The sequence below is a fragment of the Medicago sativa genome, chromosome 8 (genome assembly GCF_051527215.1).
Source record: "Medicago sativa cultivar Bolivia chromosome 8, Bolivia_mono, whole genome shotgun sequence".
Classification (NCBI taxonomy): domain Eukaryota; kingdom Viridiplantae; phylum Streptophyta; class Magnoliopsida; order Fabales; family Fabaceae; genus Medicago; species Medicago sativa.
Window position 1 is genome coordinate 51,557,823 of NC_140756.1, and position 22,354 is coordinate 51,580,176.

Consider the following 22,354-nt stretch of genomic DNA (forward strand, 5'->3'; position numbering starts at 1 on the left):
AAGTCTCAATCTCTTCCCGTGACCAAGAGTCCCAATACTAATAGTGTTTCCCGAGGTGAATCAATCTCAACCCTAGTGTTTGTTGCCAAGAGCAAACTCTATACAAACTCTAGTTTTCTTGTTGACTTTTAAACCCTTGTTTTCGGACTCTCTACCTCTCTCTCAAGGTTTCATCTGATACAAGCTATATATTTATAGTAAAAGAATCATTAAAAAATTGGAACAAATCTCACGCATAGAAATACGTTTTATTTTTATGCATCAACGCGAAATCGAGGCTCGATTTCGCAAATTGTGGCTCGATTTTTCCATATGCAAAACTCCCAAAACTGCATCCAAAATCGTGGCTCGATTTCTCTAAATCGTGGCTCGATTTTGACCGATTTCTTATGGTCAATTTTGAGTCAATTCTCAACAATTATGATTGTAGATGAGTACATATTGCGTCATAAACTCGAACCTAAAAGCTAACATACGGATCATTTGGACTCATAGAGTTAAATGTACCAACTTGCCTGTTCAGTCAATAAGTTTGGACGCAACTTGGCTTTCCCTTTCTTTATAATGTTGTTGAGATTGAAAGAGACCAGCGTAGACTTCTGAAATGTCATTTCTATTTAATATGGTCTAACTGGGTAAGGAAAATTTGGTCACAGCAATAAATGATTCAATAATTTGAACCTATCCCATTATTGTTTCAATTCTAATCAGGTTCCACTCTCTTTCTTCTATAATAAGAAACAACACATCCGCACCACCTTGTCTATCTACTTAGAGAGGACAGAAAAGTTGCTAAGAAATAAAAATATAAAAAAATGACTGATACCATTAAAGTGTTATTTCGTTTGTTCATTTTAATCTTCTACATGAGAACTAGCACTTCACTTGACAGTTTAGCCGTCAATCAATCTATCCGAGACGGCCAGACATTAGTTTCGGCTAATGGGACTTTTGAAATAGGTTTCTTCAGTCCTGGAAATTCAAAAGTTCGGTATTTGGGTATGTGGTACAAGAATTTAACACCTTTAACAGCCATATGGGTGGCTAACAGGGAAACACCGGTGTACAATAACTCAGGAGTCTTAAAACTCAATGAAAATGGTGTTCTTGTGATTCTCAATGGTGCAAACAGCACTGTTTGGTCGTCCAAGATATCAGAGACAGTCTTTGTCAATAATTCAATTAATGCACAGATCTTGGACACGGGAAATCTTGTATTGAAAAATGGGAAGGACTACATTTTGTGGCAGAGTTTTGATTATCCGTGTGATACATTACTGCCGGGAATGAAGCTCGGATGGAACTTAGTAACTGGTCTAAACAAGTTTCAATCATCGTGGAAAAGTACAGATTGTTAGAATACAGCAAGAGTTGATCACATTTATTATTCATCATTGTGTAAATAATTATAGTTAATTGTACAATAACTATTCATCATTGTGTAAATAATTATAGTTAATTGTACAATAACTCCCACCTTAATTGGAGTTAATGTATTGTTGTATATATGTTTGCCAAATCAATGAGAATAGACAGGCGGTATAATTCTTACATGGTATCGAGCTTGTCGAATTCAAGGGCCACCTACCTAGTCACGCACCAAGCCCAAAGAGTCTTTGGGCGTGAGGGGGTGTATTGGGAAAAACCCAAGTCCCACATCGGATAGACAAGACTCTTGAGAAGAGTTTATAAAGAGGAGGCAATCCTCACCTTACAAGCCGGTTTTGTAAGGATGAGTTAGGCCCCAAATTTTAACGAGTCGATCCTAAAACACGGCCTCACCTTACATGGTATCACGAGTCCGATCCTAAAACACAAACCCGCCGCAACTCTCTTTCATTTTCATCAATGGCGTACAACAAAAACTTTCACCCCGCCCTTGCCGTGAACAATATCAAAAACTTCATTCCCATCACTCTAGAAATGGAAACCAATCACTACTCCACATGGGTAGAATTGTTCAAAACTCATTGCACGATCTACCAAGTCATTGATCACATAATCCCAACCACACCGAAACGGAATCCTCAAATGAAAAAGATAAAGCAACGGCCGGTAACAAAGAAGGATCCGTTACGAGAAAAGGAAAAATCTGCCAAGAGTGACAAAGAACGATTGGTCACGCCCTGGATGCAATCGTTCGCCAATGGATTTACGGAACGATCTCCATTGACCTCCTTCACACCATCATGTCACCGGGTTCAACCGCACGGCAAACATGGGAGCGATTGGAAAACATTTTCCAGACAACAAAGCTTCGCGTGCCGTCCACCTGGAAAACCAATTCACACGCGTCCATTTGGATGACTTTCCCAACATCTCGGCATACCGCCAAGAACTCAAGATGATTGCCGACCAACCGTCAAACGTTGGTTCACCGGTTTCGAACCAAAGGTTAGTTCTCCGGTTAATTGCGGGTCTAAATGAGAACTACGATGGTGTTGCTATTTTTATTCAACAAAGTAATCCTTTGCCGCTATTTCATGAGGCACGATCGAGGTTGATCCTCGAAGAAACCCGCAAGGCAAAGCAAGCCGCGCCACGGCCAATGCCGCAGCACCGCTCTCCTCACCACAAATCAATCGAATGATGACACCTCTGGTCACGGCCGTGGTGTTACCCAAGGTTCCGTAAATCCAAGACACCGTAATAATTTTGGTCAAAAACGCGGTCGAACAAAAACAACAATCGTGGTAGAAATGGTGGCGGTAGAGGACGAGGTCGCGGTAACAACAATCAAAACAGTGGACAGCAATACAATCCACGTCCATGGCAGCAACAACAAGTGGCCATCATACCCACAATGGGGACCGTGGGGACAACAACCATGGGCAGCTCCACCATGTCCTTACCCCACATCCAATTGGGTTCGTCCACCATCAAATCGTTCTCCCGTGGCTGCAGGAACTCGTCCACCACAGGCTTACGGTGCTCATGGACCAACTCCTTCAAATTATGCACCTACGGACATTGATGCGGCAATGCAAAATCTGTCCATGAATGTTCCCGATGAAAATTGGTACATGGACACCGGTGCAACAACACACATGACCGCATCTCAAGGTACTCTCTCAACTTATTCTAATTTGAGCATTAATAAAAATATCGTTGTTGGCGGTGGACGGGAAATTCCAATTCGTGGTTATGGACAAACACATCTTTCCCCACCTTATACACCCCTATCATTAAACAATGTCCTTCATGCCCCTAAACTCATTAAAAACTTAATATCTGTGCGTCGTTTCACAATTGATAATAATGTTACCATTGAGTTTGATCCTTTTGGTTTTTGTGAAGGATATACGGACGGGGATGCCACTAATGAGATGTGATAGCACAGGAGATCTATATCCTCTCACCACAACCACAAGAAATCAATCCACCTCTCCAAAGAACCTTTGCAGCTCTCTCTCCTACCTTATGGCACAACCGTTTGGGACACCCCGGATCCAATGTTTTAAGTTTTCTTAGCAAAAATAAGTTTATTGAGTGTAAACAAATCTCTAGTTCTTCTATTTGTCAATCTTGCATTTATGGGAAACATGTTAAATTACCTTTTTCTATTTCAAATTCTAATACTTCCAAGCCTTTTGATATAATCCATAGTGATTTGTGGACATCGCCAATTTTAAGTTCAGCAGGTCATAAATATTACCTTTTTTTCTTAGATGATTACACCAATTTTGTGTGGACATTTCCCATTGGAAGAAAGTCACAAGTCCCTTCCATTTTTTCCTCATTTCATGCATTCATTAAAACCCAATTTGGAACTACAATCAAATGTTTTCAATGTGATAATGGACGAGAATTTAATAACGAGTACTTTACACAATTTTGTCACAAAAATGGCATGGTATTTCGTTTTTCTTGTCCACACACTTCACCACGAATGGAAAAGCTGAACGTAAAATACGAGCAATTAATAATTTCATCCGTACTAGCCTTGCACATTCATCTATGCCACCATCATTTTGGCACCATGCTCTACAAATCACCACATACCTTCAAAACATTCTACCCGGCAAGATTCTCTCACATCACTCCCCCACTCAATACTTATATCATAAGAATCCCTCGTATACACATTTACGTGTGTTTGGGTGTTTGTGCTATCCTCTCTTTCCCTCTACCACCATCAATAAACTACAAGCCCGCTCCACCCCATGTGCCTTCTTAGGTTATCCACAAAATCACCGTGGTTACAAATGCTACGATTTGTCTAGCAAGAAAATAATAATTTCTAGACATGTCATATTTGATGAGACCCAATTCCCATTTGCCAAAATACATACTCCCTCCACTCACACCTATGAATTCTTAAATGACGGCCTTCATCCAATTCTACACTACCACCTCCAAAATGATTCAAAACAAGATGAACCGGAACCACCTACAACCGAATCACCACAACCTGCCATAACACAGGCCTCACCCATTAATGTGACAAACCAAAGCATAATACCGTCTTCCCCTATACTTATTAACCCATTACCCCATCCACCCGTCTCAACCGAACTCACATCTCCTATGCATACTCCACAACAAATCCATCAAGAACCAACCCGAACCATGGCAACCCGCAAGATGCATGGAATTCATAAACCTAAAACTCAATTCAACTTGACCACCTCAATTACACCATCACCACTTCCCCACAACCCTAAGGCAGCCTTGTCCGACCCGAATTGGAAAGCCGCCATGTTAGACGAATTTGATGCTCTTATTAAAAATAAGACATGGGAATTGGTACCACGTCCACAAAATGTTAATGTTATTCGCTCTATGTGGATATTTCGTCACAAAAAGAAATCGGATGGGTCATTTGAGAGGTACAAAGCTCGACTTGTAGGTGATGGAAGATCTCAACGGGTAGGATTAGATTGTGATGAAACATTCAGCCCGGTTGTGAAACCAACGACTATTCGTATAGTACTTACTATAGCTCTATCAAAGTCGTGGTCCATTCATCGCCTAGATGTTAAAAATGCATTTCTTCACGGTGAACTTCAAGAAACCGTATACATGCATCAGCCGATGGGTTTTCGAGACCCAATCCATCCGGATTATGTTTGTTTATTGAAGAAATCTCTTTATGGCCTTAAACGGGCCCCTCGTGCTTGGTACCAACGGTTTGCCGATTTTGCACTCACCATCGGTTTTTCCCATAGCAAATCTGATCATTCTCTATTTATTTATAGGAAAGATAATGACATGGCATATATTTTACTCTATGTTGACGACATCATTCTTACCGCATCATCCGATGCTCTTCGTCGATCTATTATGTCACTTCTTGCCTCCGAATTTGCTATGAAAGATTTGGGCACTCTAAGTTATTTTTTAGGCCTTGCGGTTACACATCATGCAGGTGGCTTATTTCTTAGTCAAAGAAAATATGCGTCCGAGATAATTGAACGAGCAGGTATGACCTCATGCAAACCAACGGCTACGCCGGTGGATACCAAATCTAAGCTAAGTACCTCATCGGGTTCTCCATACAAAGATCCTACACACTATAGGAGATTAGCAGGTGCATTACAATATCTCACATTCACGAGACCGGATATATCATATGCCGTACAACGGGTGTGCTTGCACATGCATGACCCAAAGGATGAACATATGAATGCTCTCAAACGCATTCTCGCGATATCTTCAAGGTACTCTTGACCATGGCCTACATCTATATAAATCTTCTGCTTCTGGTCTCATCTCCTACACGTACGCCGATTGGGGTGGGTGCCCCGATACTCGACGTTCCACCTCGGATATTGCATCTTCCTTGGTGACAACTTGATATCATAGTCATCTAAGCGTCAACCAACTCTATCTCGATCAAGTGCCGAAGCCGAATATAGAGGGGTTGCCAATGTTGTCTCGAATCTTGTTGGATCCGGAACCTTCTCTTGGAACTCCATTGCCCAATTCCTAAAGCTACCTTAGTGCATTGTGATAATATTAGTGCAATATACCTCTCTCGGTAATCCCGTTCAACATCAACGCACTAAGCATATTGAAATGGACATTCACTTTGTTCGTGAAAAAGTTTCTCGTGGACAAGTCCGTGTTCTTCATGTTCCATCTCGTTATCAAATTGCCGACATCTTCACGAAAGGTCTTCCGCGCATACTATTTGAAGATTTCGAGAGACGGTCTCGGCATACGGCGGCCTCCCGCTTCGACCGCGGGGGTGTGTTAGAATACGGCAAGAGTTGATCACATTTATTATTCATCATTGTGTAAATAATTATAGTTAATTGTACAATAACTATTCATCATTGTGTAAATAATTATAGTTAATTGTACAATAACTCCCACCTTAATTGGAGTTAATGTATTGTTGTATATATGTTTGCCAAATCAATGAGAATAGACAGGCGGTATAATTCTTACACAGATGATCCAGCAAAGGGAGAATATTCTAGTGGTGTTAACCTCCTAGGATATCCTCAAGTAGTTATAATGAAGGGGTCCGCCATAAAATTGAGAGTAGGATCATGGAATGGTCGCTCTTTTACCGGATATCCAACACAACCATTAAAAAAGAAGCAAATATTTGAATTTGTCATTACTGACAAAGAAGTGTATCATCGATTTGAAGTCGTTGATAGATCAATGATTTGTGTATATAGACTGTCCCTTACAGGAAATTTGCAGGCATTATGTTGGACAAGTCATTCAAGCTCAAGGATAGTTATCTACACCGGCGCGGAAGATTCATGTGATAATTATGCAATGTGTGGTGCTAATTCTATATGCAATATGGATGGTAATGTGCCTAAATGTGAATGCCTGAAAAGTTATGTTCCAAAGTTTCCTGAACAATGGAATATATCATATTGGTCTGGTGGTTGTGTTCCGAAAATTGAATTAGTTTGCGGAAACAACAACACAAGTGGCTTCTTGAGGTACAGAGAAATGAAACTGCCAGACACTTCTTCAACGTTGTATAACAAGACTATGAACCTTGTGGAATGTCAAAAAGTGTGCATGAAAAATTGTTCGTGTACCGGTTATGCAAATATGGATATCCGAAATGGAGGTAGTGGCTGTCTTCTTTGGTTTGGTGATCTGGTTGATATGAGAGTATTCTCCCAATGGGGGCAAGATCTCTATATCAAAGTCCCTTCTTCAGAACTAGGTGCAAATTTTATTATTCAGTCTTTTTTTCTTTTCTGTCTTTAGTAATTTTTCATTTCTGCTGTTGAGTTAACTCTATTATTATTCAAAGAAGTGGGTAATGGTGAAAACTCCCGACAAAATGCTTTGACATTGCAGCAGAGATATAACTGATTCTTGTTAATTGTGACAACTACACTGCTTTTACTTTCCAACTTACCTCCTTTTGTCTTTAACATAAAAAGTGCCAACTATAACTAACTAGTGTTCATACACTGGTCATATAGTTTTGTGAGATTAAATTGAATAGTTGTACATGTTTTTGATGATTAATCATGCTTTGCATCTTTCAGATTTTATTAGTGTTGATGTTCCTGGAAGCACAAAAAAGCGGCTGATGCGGATCATAGTTGGCGTAATCACTATTGGATTTTTCACATGCGCCTGCAGCGCCTGCATAATAATATTTATAAGGAGAGGTAAATTTTGAATTAGATACAGTAACAATTAAAATAGTATGCAAGCATCCATATTTAAATTTTTTGAAAATTCTGGTTTACATTCTAAAGCCTAAACTTGTTTGTTGTAGTAATTAATTTCTTGATGTTGTCATGTTGCACATTTCAGTGGCACCAAGGTTATATCGTCTTGCACCATTTCAGAAACGGCAAGTATATTTTAGATTGATAAAGGAAGACATGGATCTACCGATATTTGATTTTTCAATCCTTGTTAAAGCCGCTAATAACTTTTCTAGCACAAATAAACTTGGGGAAGGTGGATTTGGACCAGTGTATAAGGTAATATAGCCATATTCAATGAAGACCTTTATCTTTTTCAACAAATTTTTGTTATCCTAAATTATGCATGGTATTCAGGGAACACTCGTAGACGGGAAGGAGGTAGCCATAAAACGGCACTCAAAGGTGTCAGATCAAGGATTGGAGGAGTTTAAAAATGAGGTTGTGTTGATTGCAAAACTTCAACACCGTAATCTTGTGAAGCTTCTTGGTTGCTGCATTCATAGAGAGGAAATGTTGTTGATATATGAATACATGCCAAACAAGAGCTTAGACTACTTCATCTTTGGTTCGTACCTTTGATATTTAACTTTACATTTAAACATCTGTATATAGTCACTACAAGAAATCATCGATTTAGCTAGGAATTATACCTAGGAATCCAGCTTCCTCGCTACATACAATGCATACCGAGGAAAGTTTCCTAGGTAAGCATATTTGACCGTTTGACCATGCTTAGCGAGGAAATTGAGGTGGTTACCGAGGAAAATGTTCCTAGGTAAGCATATTTGACCGTTTGACCACCTAAGATGATGCTTAGCTAGGAAATTGAGGTGGTTACCGAGGAAATATTTCCTAGGTAAACATGTGGTACAACTTTTTGCGGGAAATGGTAACATTGCAGCTGTGTTTAACGTGAACAGTGACAAAAGCCTGGCAGATTTAATTGATGTAGCATGTGAATGTTTTTTTGACACAAGCAGGTGAACGTTGAGTGCACAGTTGTGTTAATTAATTGGGTTCTTCTGTGTGTGTGTGTGTGTGTGTGTCTTTCATTCATATTTTCATTTTCAACACTTCTTTACATTTTTTTAAGTTAATACTTGGTTCCATTTCCTATTACAAGTTGCTGCTGCTGCTGCTAGCTGCTACTTTTTCGAGCTGCATTGTTATCAGATTATATTTTTGAGGTTAGTTTTTCTTATTTATTTAGAATTATTAGTAAAAGAAAATGTTGTAATTAGCATTAAAACTGTTTGTTAATAATTAATAAAAGATGTTAGTAAAATTGTTGTTTTTTTTAAGGAAGTAAAATTGTTGTTTTTGTTATTGATTAAAATATTAGTTAGTCAAAATAATGTCATGTTAGTAATTATTTTATATATTTTTGCTACAAAAGTCACGAGGAAAAAAATATTTAGTTATTTTTGCTGGTCCTTTTTTCTTCTAGTATTTTTTTTTAATGTTAGAACAGTTAGTCCCTATAAAAATAATTAGTATTTTAAAAAAGGTGGGTTAGTAACAATGTTAATTAGAAAGAAAAAAAATTGGTTGTTAATAAGAAATATGTTAATTAGGTTGTGGTAGTGAATTTTGTCGATAGCACGCGTAATGCTTATTATTGTCTCGTCTGACAACGAAAATAATAGAAGAGTATAAAAATTCATTCTTTGAAAAAATATGTTTCGAAGGAAAAAATATTATTATAAAAAATAATAGTCTAAATATGTTATTTTAACGATATTGTTATTAGAATAGAAATATGTATAGAAGTTTTTTTTTTTTTAAGGAATATGTATAGAAATGTTGGTTAGTAAAAAGTTAATTCCTAAGGAATTAGATTGTTAATTAAAAAGAAATATGTTCTTATAGAAAAATATAATTAATTTGAATTAATTTCAATGATGCAGAAGATGGATCAATATATTCTTCATCGAAGTTGGATGTACGATAGAAAAAGACCGGGGAAAAGGACCCTTAAAGCTCAATTTAAGGAAGGAATTCGTGAATTTGTTGCTTTCGCCATGTCGCAAGATATTTTTAGAAGTGAGGGAGGGATTAGATGTATCGTGTCTTAAATGTACATGTAGGTTGATTGAGAGCCCAAAGTTGTCATAAAACATTTAGAGGATGTTGGTTTTACGGAGGATTATTATGTGTGGAGACATCATGGTGAACAAGAGCCGGATGCGTTTGATGTTAATATGCGTGTGCCTGACGGTGGAGCGCATACAGGTGTGAAAACTTTGACTCGATGGAAGATATGGTCGGTGATGCTCTCGGGTGAATCGTCTTACAACGAGGGCATTGAAGAGGAAATAATCCCGAACGAGAAGGCGTTGAAGTTTTACTCAATGATGAAAAAGTAAACGAACCGTTGTTTGAAGGATCGTCTCGAGTCGAAGTTATCCATGTGTGTGAGGCTATTAGCCGGGAAGTCAAATTGGAATGTACCCGAAGAATGTGCGGAGTACTTCACGAAAATGATGAGGGATTCGACTCCTCTACCGTAAAATTTACCATTAAGTTATTAAGCAAAGAGATTAGTGATGAAGTTGGGATTGGAAGAAAAAAAGATTGATTGTCAGTGTTAATGGGTGCATGTTGTTTCTTACCGCCGTAGTATTGTAAGAGACCGGATATGGCGTTAAAACTTCTTCCAAATGGAAAATATCTCTGAAACCCAAGGCCGTTTATAGTTTAACCAAAGGCCGAAGCGAAATCGTTTTCATTGCTGGTTAAAAGAATTGAGGATGCCAGATGGATATTCTTCTAACTTGTCAAGGAGTGCCGACGTAAACACTAGAAGATTGCTACTGGATGAAAAGTCATGATTCTCATGTTCTCATGGAACGCTTACTTCCAATTGCGTTTTCTTCATTGCCTAACCATGTTATAAATCCGTTGACCGAAACTAGTCAGTTTTTCGCAGACTTGTGTGCTTCAACATTGAGAAGGATGAACTTATTAAAATGGATCGTAATATTCCTATCATTCTCTCGTAAATTGGAGCAAGTTTTTCCCCTGTAAGTTTCTTTGATTCTATGGAACATCTTGTGGTACATCTCGCGTACGAAGCTTGGCTCGGCGGACACATTGCTCAATACAAAGGTGGATGTATCCATTTGAAAGGTTTATGGGTGATTCGAAGCGAACGGTGAACAACAAAACAAGGGTTGAAGGATCAATAATTGCAGCTTCATCGTGCTTGGGAAGCCTTGAATTTTTGTTCTCATTACTTCAATCACTTGATGTCGAGACCAATAAGTGTTAGAAATGAAGCTATTGCCGAAAGTGAATGGAGTCCGTCAACCTTATCGGTCTTTCGTCTTCCTCGGCCGTCCTTCCGGGGTCGTGAAAGAGATCGGATGAACGATGCGAGTTGCGGTCGGCCGAAGTTCATGTGTTGATTACTTGTCATGAAGTCGGGACCATACCTTCACATCTTTCAAGTATTAAATGTTGGGGAGATATACACTAGTTTTCCAAGATGGTTTAAATATCAAGTGTTAAATGTTGAGCCCAATATACATATATTACATTTGAGAGGATTAGTGATGGTCCGCATAGACGTGTAAAAAAATGGCACACTTACTTTGTCAATGGATTTAAATTTCATACCGAATCATGGACGGTAGGCAAAAAAACAATTAACAAGTGGTGTTTACGTTAAAGGAGTCAGTGAGGGAGGTGAAGATGACTTCTATGGTGTGATTAAACACATTTTTGAATTGACTTACGCATATGTCGAACAAGACAACAAAGTCGTGTTATTTTATTGTGAGTGGTTTGACCCGAGGAATGGGACAAAAATTGATCCAAAGTACAAAACTCTGACATAAGAATGGATAGAAGATATAACGCATTTGACCCGTTCATCTTGGCAAGCAAAGTTACTCAAGTGTATTATGTACCATATCCTTCTCATCACCGCGTAAACAGGGATGGTGTCTTGCTATCAAGACAAAACCAAGGGGTCAAATTGAAACGATGACATAATTCCAAATATTGAAGTAGCTTACCAAGACAATGAAATGTCACATGTTCCGTAAGGTGATTGAAGTCGACCGGTTACAAATTTGGTCGACGAGAGAAGTTGATGGTCGAAATTAACTCGACATGTTGTTTAATGACACCGAAGAGTCAAGCAACTCGAAGACAATTTGGAAGAAGCAAATAACCCCGAAGACTATTTAATGTAATGTCTATTTTATCATTTTAAGTGTTTAATGTTTAATGAAACTATTTTATCGTTTTAAGTGTTTTAATAATACATACTCTCCGTCACTATTATTATAAGCAAAACTTCACTTTTTAGATACATTGAATAATTAATGTATTTAATCTATAATAAAGACTAGATACATTAATTATTGAATGTATATAAAAAGTGGAGTTTGCTTTATAATAGTGACCGGAGGGAAATATTATAACTATTTTATCATTTAATGAAACTATTTATAATTAGTAATAAAAAACAAAAAAGAAAATAAGAAAACTATTCGTAATTTTTTATTTCATTATTACTATTTTTTATTTAAAGAAAATAGCCGGGAACACTATTATGTCCAAAATTTCATTTAAGCTTCACCAAAATTTCATTTAGCCGGGAACACTATTATTGAAAATTTCATTCCCCCCTTTCTCATTTTCCCCCAAAAGCCCCAAATCTTAAACTTCATCAACTCACTCACCACCAACCCTAATCCGTTCCTCACTCTCTCCTCTTCCTCGTTATGGCTTCACACAGTACACTCGCTCTCACACTCCCAACCTAGCCTACACACTCTCAATTCTTCCCACTCCCAATCGGAGCTCAATCTCAGTCGGTGCTACAATCGGTCACACACTCCCAATCGGTCACCGAACTCAACTCTCACAATTGGAGCTCAATCTCGGAATCTTCTCACTCAGTCACTCAATCGGAATTCAAACGGTGCTCAAAAGGTGGTCACTCAATCTTCTCAATCAATCTACTAATTTGTGATTTAAAATTTTAGGGTTTCTGGTTTGGGTTTTTTGATTAATGTAATCCTTCACTTTTGCTTTAAATTCGATTTGATGCCATGTTTTTGATTCAGAAAATTTGATTTGGGTTTCTGGTTTGGGTTTTTTGATTAGTGTAGTAGTGACCTGTTTTGGTTTCCTGATGTAGTTTTCTGTTAGGTGGCTGCTGGTTTTTCTTGGTTTTAAAAATTACGCCAAAATATATTGTTTTAAAAGATGATTGTGCTAATTCAATTGCATTTGGATGAGAAGTTTTATGCTAGTCCTCTTTATGGTTGCCAATAGTTGGTTTCATGCAAGCCTAGTGTGCTTTGGTTATGTTAAATATTGTTTGGATCACTCCACGTGTTTGAGAGAATCAATCCTTTGGATCTTCTTAGTAAATGATTTTGAGAACTTCATATGAGATTAATTGTGATGCATGTATGTGACTAGTGGTATCTTAAGCCTACGTGCATTGAATATATGCAGTTTGTGATTTGTTTAACATTGAATACTATTCTATGGATTTGTTTGTCATTTGAACTTAGATTACACTCCATCCGTTCCTTCTGTTCGACCCTCCGTCCTTCTGTTCGATTGAATCTGACTGCAGTCCTTCTGTTCGACACTCAGTCGTCCTTCTTTGCCGTTTCAACTTTGCAGCAAAACGTGGTCGTTTTCATTTCGAAGTAACACACTGTGAGTATATGTAGGGTTACTTAAGCAGTGTCTCTTTATGTGTTTTTTTGATTTTCTGTTGTATATGCAGTTCATCAAAATTGAGATGGATTATGCTATCCGGTTTACAAGATACAAAAATAGAGACAAATGGATGAAAAACCTAATTTTTTTTGTGTTTGTTATGTTGACAACTGGGTTCTCAAGAAAGGGGTGGTAATTAATTAATTATGATTATGTAGATTGTGTTTAAAGTACAATTATGAAGAAGAGTCTTGCAAGGTTTTGGCAAATGTATATTCCATTTTGATTCTCTATTTTTGACTGCATTGGTAGAAAATACATGTTATTTGATATGTAAACGAGTCTTATATGTTATTTGATATGAATTTCTTTGAATACATGAGATTAAGTTATCAGTCAATTTTTGGTGACTGAGGCGGGTATTGGCTCTGTTTGTGGCTGTCAGCTGTCTGTTTTTAAGTGTGTGGCTGCTACTGTTATGTCCCTTTTGAATTGTTGCTGTGCGTGTGGTGGGTCTGTGATTTTTAGGACGTTTTTGGCTTATGTGTAAGCAGTTTTTATTTGGTTTTGCTACTATGAGGTGGTGCTGTTTTGTGCATAGTTACTGTGATCTGTTTTGTGTCATCTGTTTTGTTTTTGTTTTACAGGCTCGTAAGCTAATGGAGCAAGAGTTGCGGGACAAGATGGAACGGGACGCTGAGCAATATAGAGCATTTCAAGAAAGCGTTGATCGACGGTTTGAGGAATTGATCGCAAGCACATCAAGGTGACCGGGTGTTGAAGAAAATGGTTCAGATGAGTCGGACAATCCCAACATTGAAGAGGATGAAAGTGATGACACCAATTAAATATGATGCTTCAGATGAGAAGAATATTTTGACTTTATTTAAATATGATGCTTTAGATAGTTTTAGGCTAGTTTTGTGGACTATGTGAATGCTGCAGTTTGATATTGCAGCATTTATGCTCTTCTGATTTGGCAAATATGATGCTTTAGATAGTTTTAGGCTAGTTTTATGGACTATGTGAATGCTGCAGTTTGATATTGCAGCATTTATGCTCTTCTGATTTGGCAAATATGATGCTTTAGATAGTTTTAGGCTAGTTTTATGGACTATGTGAATGCTGCAGTTTGATATTGCAGCATTTATGCTCTTATGTTTTGGCTGTTGTTGATGCTGCAGTGGCAGTTTTTAGGTTCCATTTTGGCTGGTGGCCCTTTTTGTTTGATTTTGATGCAGGGATATGCTATTGTCGGCATCGTTTTTGCTGGTTGTGGCATGTTGTATATTCCTCGCATCATGATTGGGTCTTGTTTTTAGGGTTTAGGTGTGCCGCATATATACGGTCCCTTTTGTACTTTCTTCCGCGAGTTGCGGGTGTGTCTTACACCCTCTCGTCGATGAATATATTTTCCGTTTATTTGGTTATTGGAAATGTAAAATAATATTTAAAATTATTATTTAATGAACATAATTTTAGGGGAAAATTTGTATTTTTTTATTTTTTAGTAGTTTTCCGAGGAATATTTCCTAGGAAACAAATAATTAAATATCCTGAATTTTTCAAATTTCTTTGGTTCAAAAAAAAAATGGTGCAATTTTTAAAATTTAAAATTTTTGGCGCAATAATATTTTAAATTGAATTCAGAATTTATTTTTAATTGTTTCAAAATATTTTAAATTGAATTTTAAATTTTGTTTTTTATTTTTAATTGTCACATCGACTGAACTGTGACAGTAGTAGCAGTATTTGGCAGTATTTTGCAGGAACGTTTCCTAGAAAATATTTCCTAGGTGAGTCCTAGCTAACTACTTCCTCGGTGAGTCCTCGGTAAGTTCCTAGGAACAACTGTAAATATACCTAGGAAATGTTTCCTCGGTAACTTCCTAGGAAAGCCTCCATACCTAGGAATTTTGCTTCTATTCCTAGGAAATGTTTCCTAGCTAACTTTAATCTTTCTTGTAGTGAGTTATTTACTGCAAAAAAAAAAAAAAAAAAAAAACCTATAGAGAAATAAAGCAAATTGTATGCTAAACCGTTTTGTGGAATTAACTAGATGAAACTAGAAGCAAGCTCTTGGGCTGGACGCACCGTTCCCACATAATTGCTGGCATTGCTAGAGGACTTCTTTATCTTCACCAAGACTCTAGACTGAGAATTATTCATCGAGACTTGAAAACCAGCAATATCTTATTAGATGCTCATATGATTCCAAAAATCTCGGATTTTGGCTTGGCTCGGACATTTCGGGGAGATCAAGTTGAAGCCAAAACAAAAAAGATGGTTGGAACATAGTAAGTTATCTTCTTTTTCTACTTAGTGATTAGCTTGTGTGTAATCAATTTTTTTTGTTCTAATTACTCTCCAATCAATACTTTCAGCGGTTACATGCCTCCGTAGTATGCAGTGCATGGTCGTTACTCCATGAAATCCGACGTGTTTAGTTTTGGTGTAATAATATTGGAGATAATCGGTGGGAATAAAATCAAGGGGTTTTATGACTCGGAAAACTCTCTCAACCTCCTTGGACATGTAAGTATAATTGTTATAGTTACCTATTTGAATTGTGTGGTATCATGATAGATTCAAAGCTTGTAACTACATCAAATTTAATGGCTATAGGCTTGGAGACTCTGGATTGAAAACATGCCACCGGAACTACTAGATACACATTTATTTGAGATGTGCATTTCTTCTGAAGTCATAAGATGCATACATGTAGGGTTGTTATGTGTACAACAAAAACCCGAAGATAGGCCGAACATGTCGTCTGTCATTCTTATGTTGAACGGTGAGAAATTATTGCCTCACCGAAGGCTCCTGGATTTTATTCTCGGAAAGAGTTCACTCGAAGCCACGTCTCTATCCTCAAATCAGATGTCACTTACAATTTTTGAGGCAAGATAGATTATGAAGAATCAAACCAATAAAATCTGTATTCTGATATAGCTTCCAAATTTATAGAGTGAACCTGTAAATATGTAGCTTCCGTTTGATATGAATCGTTCATATCTCCTTTGATAAATTATTGCAAACTTGTTTATTGATTCAAATTATAATTTTCTTCTCTTTTACACAAACTTCATGAAGATGGTATTTTCTAAGCAAAAAAAATCAGTTATTAATTAACCATAATATATTGATCTTTTTCAATTTCAGCACACATATATAATGTTTAAGTTTATGTTGGATTTCATTTAATATTCTTTTATAGAGAAACTATTGTAATAAAACTAAATCGATTTCCTCTGTCCTCGTGAGCGTAGCTCGGTTGGTTGGGACAATGCATAAAATATGCAAGGTCCGGGTTCAAAACCCGGCCACTACCAAAAAAAAATCTGATAAACTCAAAAGTAAAACTAAATTCAAAAGTAAAACTAAATGTGTGTAAATAAGAACCGTGAAGATTGTCCAAATATTGTCAATAAGAACCGTGAAGATTGTCGAATTGTCAATAAGAACCGTGAAGATTGTCGAAATATGTTGGACAAATATTCTTGTTTTGTGATTTAATGTTGAAGATTGTCCAAATATGTTGGACAAATATTCTTGTTTTGTGATTTAATGTTGAACTTTTGATCAAATCACTACATCCTAATACTTCATATCCACTATGCTTATAATTACTTTTATCTCCGATTTAGGTGATAGCAAAAAATAGTCATGAATATTGATAGTGCATAGTACATTAGGATCATTGGCTTAACGACTGGCACCAAGTCCTACGATGGCCAAGTTGGGGAACTTGAGCCGTCATGGAATGAGCCCGTGTTTGCCGACTTGGCAATGGCCTCATCAGATGGTGCGTGAACGAGCCACCGGGATATTATCTCATCTAAGTGTGTGTAAAGAAATATGAATTTATTGATGGATTAAAAGTAGAGGAATGCTATATGAAACGAAATCTAATTCGTGTGATATGCACAAGCGTTTACTTCCTAATTGCTTTTAGTTACTTTTCAAGGATTTTTTACTTTTTTTTTTTTTAAATAAGTTACTTTTCAAGGATTTTTGACTTTTATGATTTATATATTATTTTACGAGGAGGGATCCATTGAATCCAACGGTAAGTTTAATGACTTACTCCCAATCCTATCCATTGATTTTAATATTAATTAATGGTTATGATTAACTACTAATGATCTATATGGTAAGATTTTTCTGCACCTTCCTTAAACATTCTCTCCCTAAAACAACCTTTGAGGCTGCATTGTGTTACTTCTTCAACTCTCTCTATCCTTTGGAATGGAAACAAGTTGCCTTCTTTCAAGCCTTCTCATGGTCTAAGACAAGGGGACCCTTTGTCTCCTTATTTATTCATCCTTTGTATGGAAAAGCTCTCCATTGCCATCAACAAAGCGGATCTTCAAGGCAATTGGGACCCTATTCGGCTCTCTAACAACCGGCCCCGATTGTCTCATCTTCTTTTTGCGGATGATGTGATTCTCTTCACCAAAGCAAAAATTCTCAACTCGGATTCATCAACGATTTATTTGATCGCTTCAATCGAGCTTCGGAGTTTGAAAATTAATTTGTCAAAATCAACAAACTCACCTCTATTTACGGAATAAGAAGTACCACCTCCCTTGATAAATATTTGGGTTTCCCAATTCTCAAAGGAAGAGCAAAGAGAAGTGATTTCTTCTTTATTATTGAAAAAATGCAAATGAGGCTAGCTTCTTGGAAAAATAAATTGTTAAACAAACCTCGCATTAACTCTTGCCTCATCCTGTTCTCTCCTCCATTCCATACTATATGCATTGCTTGGCTCCCTCAAAACATTTGTGACAATATTTATCAAACTACCCGTAATTTCATTTGGAGAGATAGTAATAACAAAGGCATTCACTTGGTTGGTTGGAAGAAAATTGCTTGCCCCAAAAATCAAGGCGGATCGGGAATCGAACAGCTAGGGAAACTAATATTTGTCTTCTTTGTAAACTTGTTTGGGATCTCGCTTCAATCTTCTCCAAAAGTTTGGGCGGATCTCCTATCAAATAAGTATGTTTCGGGCATAAAATTCTCCATGCTACTACTCATACAAAAGATTCTCCCACCTGGTCTTCCATCATGCACGCTAAAAATGCTCTTAAAGATGGTTTCTCTTGGCGTGCGGGTTCGGGTGGTTCTTCCTTTTGGTTTTGTCCTTGGAGCTCCCTTGGTTTCATAGGCTCTTTTCCTCCTTACATAGACATCCATGATTTGCACTTGACGGTTAAAGATGTGTTCTCCACCAATGGTCCCCACACTCGGGATTTGTACTCTCACCTCCCTCCTTTGTTAATCGATTTCATCAATAACTTTGACATCAAGTTTAACCCCTCCGTAGAAGATGCTTTCATTTGGACTCATAACAAAAATGGTACCTACACTACCAAGAGTGGCTACACTTGGTTGCTGCCTTGCACAAACACGGTAACTCATTTTAATTCTAATTCCTCTTGGTCTTTGATTTGGAAGTTAAAGTTGCGGAAAAACTCAAGTTTCTTTTTTGGTTAGCTTTGCCACGACTCGTCCCTACTCTCTTTTTGCTCCACCATAGAAATATTGCTCTTTTAGCTATTTGTCCTCGTTGTGGTCTTGATGATGAGACTTTCCTCCATTGTGTTCGTGATTGTAACTTTTCTCGAATCATTTGGCAACATGTTGGCTTCCATGATGCAGTTTTCTACTCTAATTTGGATGTAATAGATTGGTTGAAGGGTGGTTCTATGGGACATCATTCTCTTCTCTTTTCTCGCCACTATTTGGTGGGCTTGGCGCCACCGGAATCTCATGTGTTTAAGAAATGAAAATTGGCCTCTTAGTCGCATCTCCCGCAACATTCACGGTATGGTCGCTTCTCTCATTTCTTGCTTCGCTTCTAATTCCAATAGTCAGCCGGTAAATCGTCTCATCAGGTGGAACAATGGTAATCACTCTTGTGCCATCCTTAATGTAGACGGTAGTTGTATGGGCACCCCTGTGAGAGCTGGTTTCGGAGGAGTTATTCGAAACTATGCTGGATTTTATTTATCGGGTTTTTCTGGATATATTCATGGCTCTTCGACATATTGTATGTTGAGCTTTATGCTATATATCGGGGTCTAATCTTGGCTAAAAGCTTAAACATAAGTGAGCTTGTTTGCTACTCCGACTCTTTGCACCGTATCAACCTTCTAAAAGGTCCAACTTCGAAGTTCCATTTTTATGCGGTCTTGATTCAAGATGTGAAAAATTTGATTGAGCGAACAATGTCAATGTTTTCCATACTCTTAGAGAGGGTAATCGGTGTGCGGATTTCATGGCCAAACTAGGAGCCTCTTTGGATGTTGAGTTGTTGTACCAATGCTTCCCCCGGATGATCTCTTGAACCTCCTTAGGATGGATGCTATTGGAACTTTCTACTCTAGAGAGTAGTCCTTTTTGCTGTTTTCTTTTTTTCTTTCTTTTGTTTGCCTTGTAAAGAAAAAAACCTTTGAGGCTGCACTTGTGCGACAGCCAATTTTGAAAGAAAACGCATGATACCTACACATTATCAATCCATAACTTACTTTTATTTAATTGTGGGCAGATGAAGCTAAACTAATTTGTACCAAATTGTCACAATATGTACTTTCTTGAATTAGGGTTACTTTATAAATCGATAACTTATAATTATCTAATACCAATTATCACCAAACCAAATCAAAATTATTTCCATCTCAAAGGAAGCCTTGTAGGCTGTTTTAGGGAGATGCTGCAGAAAAATCTTACCATATAGATCATTAGTAATTAATCACATCCATTAATTAATATTAAAATGGTTAAATTGCATTCTTGGTCTCTTAACTATTTAGGTAGTATCGCTTTGGTCCCTTAATTAAAATTCGATTTATTTTGGTCTCTTAACTTCTCTCTCGTTACACATTTTGGTCCTTTCGTTAGTTTTAATTCAAAAACGTTAGGTTTTCTTCATATTCTTCTCCTCTTTTTCATCTTCATATCATCTCCATCAACCTTCAACAACAAGAATCCCAAAAAAATTCCAGAATAAAATGAAGAAAACCTAACGTTTTTGAATTAAAATTAACGAAAAGGACCAAAATGTGTAACGGAGAGAAGTTAAGGGATCAAAATAAATAGAATTTTAATTAAGGAACCAAAGTGATACTACCTAAATAGTTAAGGGACCAAAAATGCAATTTAGCCTATTGAAATCAATGGCCAAGATTAGGAGTAAATCATTAAACTTACTCTTGGAGTCAATGGACCCCCTCTTATTTTACTTTAAAATGTAAAGGATCCCATAAACACAATTTTATTCCTATAAATTTAAAATATTGATTTTTGTATAAAATTTTAATCCTTCTAAAATTTCAAATTTTCATTTTTTGTCTCTTTAAAAATCTCACTAAACCCTAATCTCATTTTGAGTCTCAATTTTTTTGGGTCAAGTTGTCTGGTGGATAGAACTCACATATTTAAAATGTGGAGAAGTGGGGTGTCCGGTGTTCGAACCCCGACCCCCGCATATATTATGTAATGTCCATACAAACCGAGCGAAGGTCACATGAACATTTTAAGTCTCATTTTTAGTCTTATAAAAATATTCTTATGAAATCATTAACTTGGAGTACATTATATTATTATTAAAAAAATCTGCTTAAATAGTCATAACTTTTTTTCTTTCAAGTTGTGTTAGTTTTACAATGGGGAAAAAACGGAGGAATGGCTTAATTAGTCATAAACTCAATGTGTGGAAATGAAAGTATACAGCCAAAATGGAATACCCACGTGAATTCAACTATGTCGTGCAATTAGAACGCCAAATGCGTTGTGCATCATAGCATTTTTCTTAAAATTAAGGTGTATAATAGACAAAAAAAAAAAACTCTATAAATTAACTTTTTAATTTAATGTTGCTATTCTAAAAGATACTTAGAAAGGGATGAAGTATTTAACATTTTTACATTCCATTAAAGCATTTAATCTTACATTTCCGTGAGCAGAGCTCGGTTGGTAGGACAATGCATTATTATATGCGGGGGTCGGGGTTCGAACCCGGACGCCCCACTTATTCATCTTATAAGGTGAATTCTAGCCACTAGGCTATCGACCAAAAAAAAACATTTAATCTTACAACACCGGAAGTTATGGAAGTTATTGATATCATTGAGGATGCGTTTATTTCAGCTTTAAAAAATAGGTTTCTTTGTTAAAAAATTTAGAGATTTTGTTTTAGATCTTTTATAAAAAACGGTTATTTGTGTTTGTTTACTATCGATACAAATCACATCGACTTATTCATGCTACTTCCTTGTTTTTGAAAAAAAGATTTTTGGAAAAGATACTCCAAACGGCATTTCATTTTAGAGTCAAAATATTATTTTTTTGATAAAATGATTTAAAAAAAATCCTAAACAAACATTAAAAATGACAAACCTAAGGCAAATTTCATGCAATTAAACTTGAACTCGCACGCACTTTATGGGTGTTTGAATTATGTTAAAAAAATTGACCTTGAATAGTAAATGTAGCTCATTTGATAAGCTATCGAATACATTATTTGCTTGTAGTGGGGTTTGAACTTGGATTCTTCACTTCTCCACACTCACTTAAAGTGTGTGACTTGAACTACTTGACAAAAAAATTAAATAAAATTAAACTTGAATCAACCGATAGTATAACTAAAAAATCTAGACACAAAGGTTCTAATACCGGAATAATTCTTGGTCACATTTTACTCAGCTCTAGTTGAACTCTAGATTATAAATAACTCACAATACTTGTAAGTTTTGAGGAATTTACACATATCAAGACATCAAATAAATTTTGTTATTTTTAATGAAATTATGTGTGTGTTTTTCTATAATACCCTTAACTTTTTATTATTTCATTCTATTATTTCTTTCTCTACAATAATAATAAGAGTATTATTGACAAACCAATAATTAATGTTGCATTGAAACTTGAAAGTGACAAGTAATATGAAACAAAATTATTCTCCAAAAGCAATAAGTATTGTGAAACGAATGGAGTAATTACTAACGGTATAAATT

The 22,354-nt window shown here is 36.6% G+C and overlaps 1 long non-coding RNA gene and 1 pseudogene across 2 annotated transcripts; both read left to right on the forward strand.

The window, feature by feature from the left end:
* Positions 1-732: 732 nt before the first annotated feature.
* On the forward strand, positions 733-16,359 carry LOC146899403 (G-type lectin S-receptor-like serine/threonine-protein kinase At4g27290; annotated as a pseudogene). Its single transcript, XR_015022620.1, has 8 exons — positions 733-1,353; positions 6,398-7,141; positions 7,473-7,598; positions 7,747-7,919; positions 7,998-8,208; positions 15,391-15,628; positions 15,716-15,866; positions 15,957-16,359. The product of XR_015022620.1 is annotated as a G-type lectin S-receptor-like serine/threonine-protein kinase At4g27290 (transcript).
* Positions 12,228-14,761, forward strand: LOC146899404 (uncharacterized). The gene is made up of 3 exons (XR_015023362.1): positions 12,228-12,587; positions 13,178-13,328; positions 13,979-14,761. It is a non-coding gene; the product is annotated as an uncharacterized LOC146899404 (long non-coding RNA).
* Positions 16,360-22,354: the final 5,995 nt, after the last annotated feature.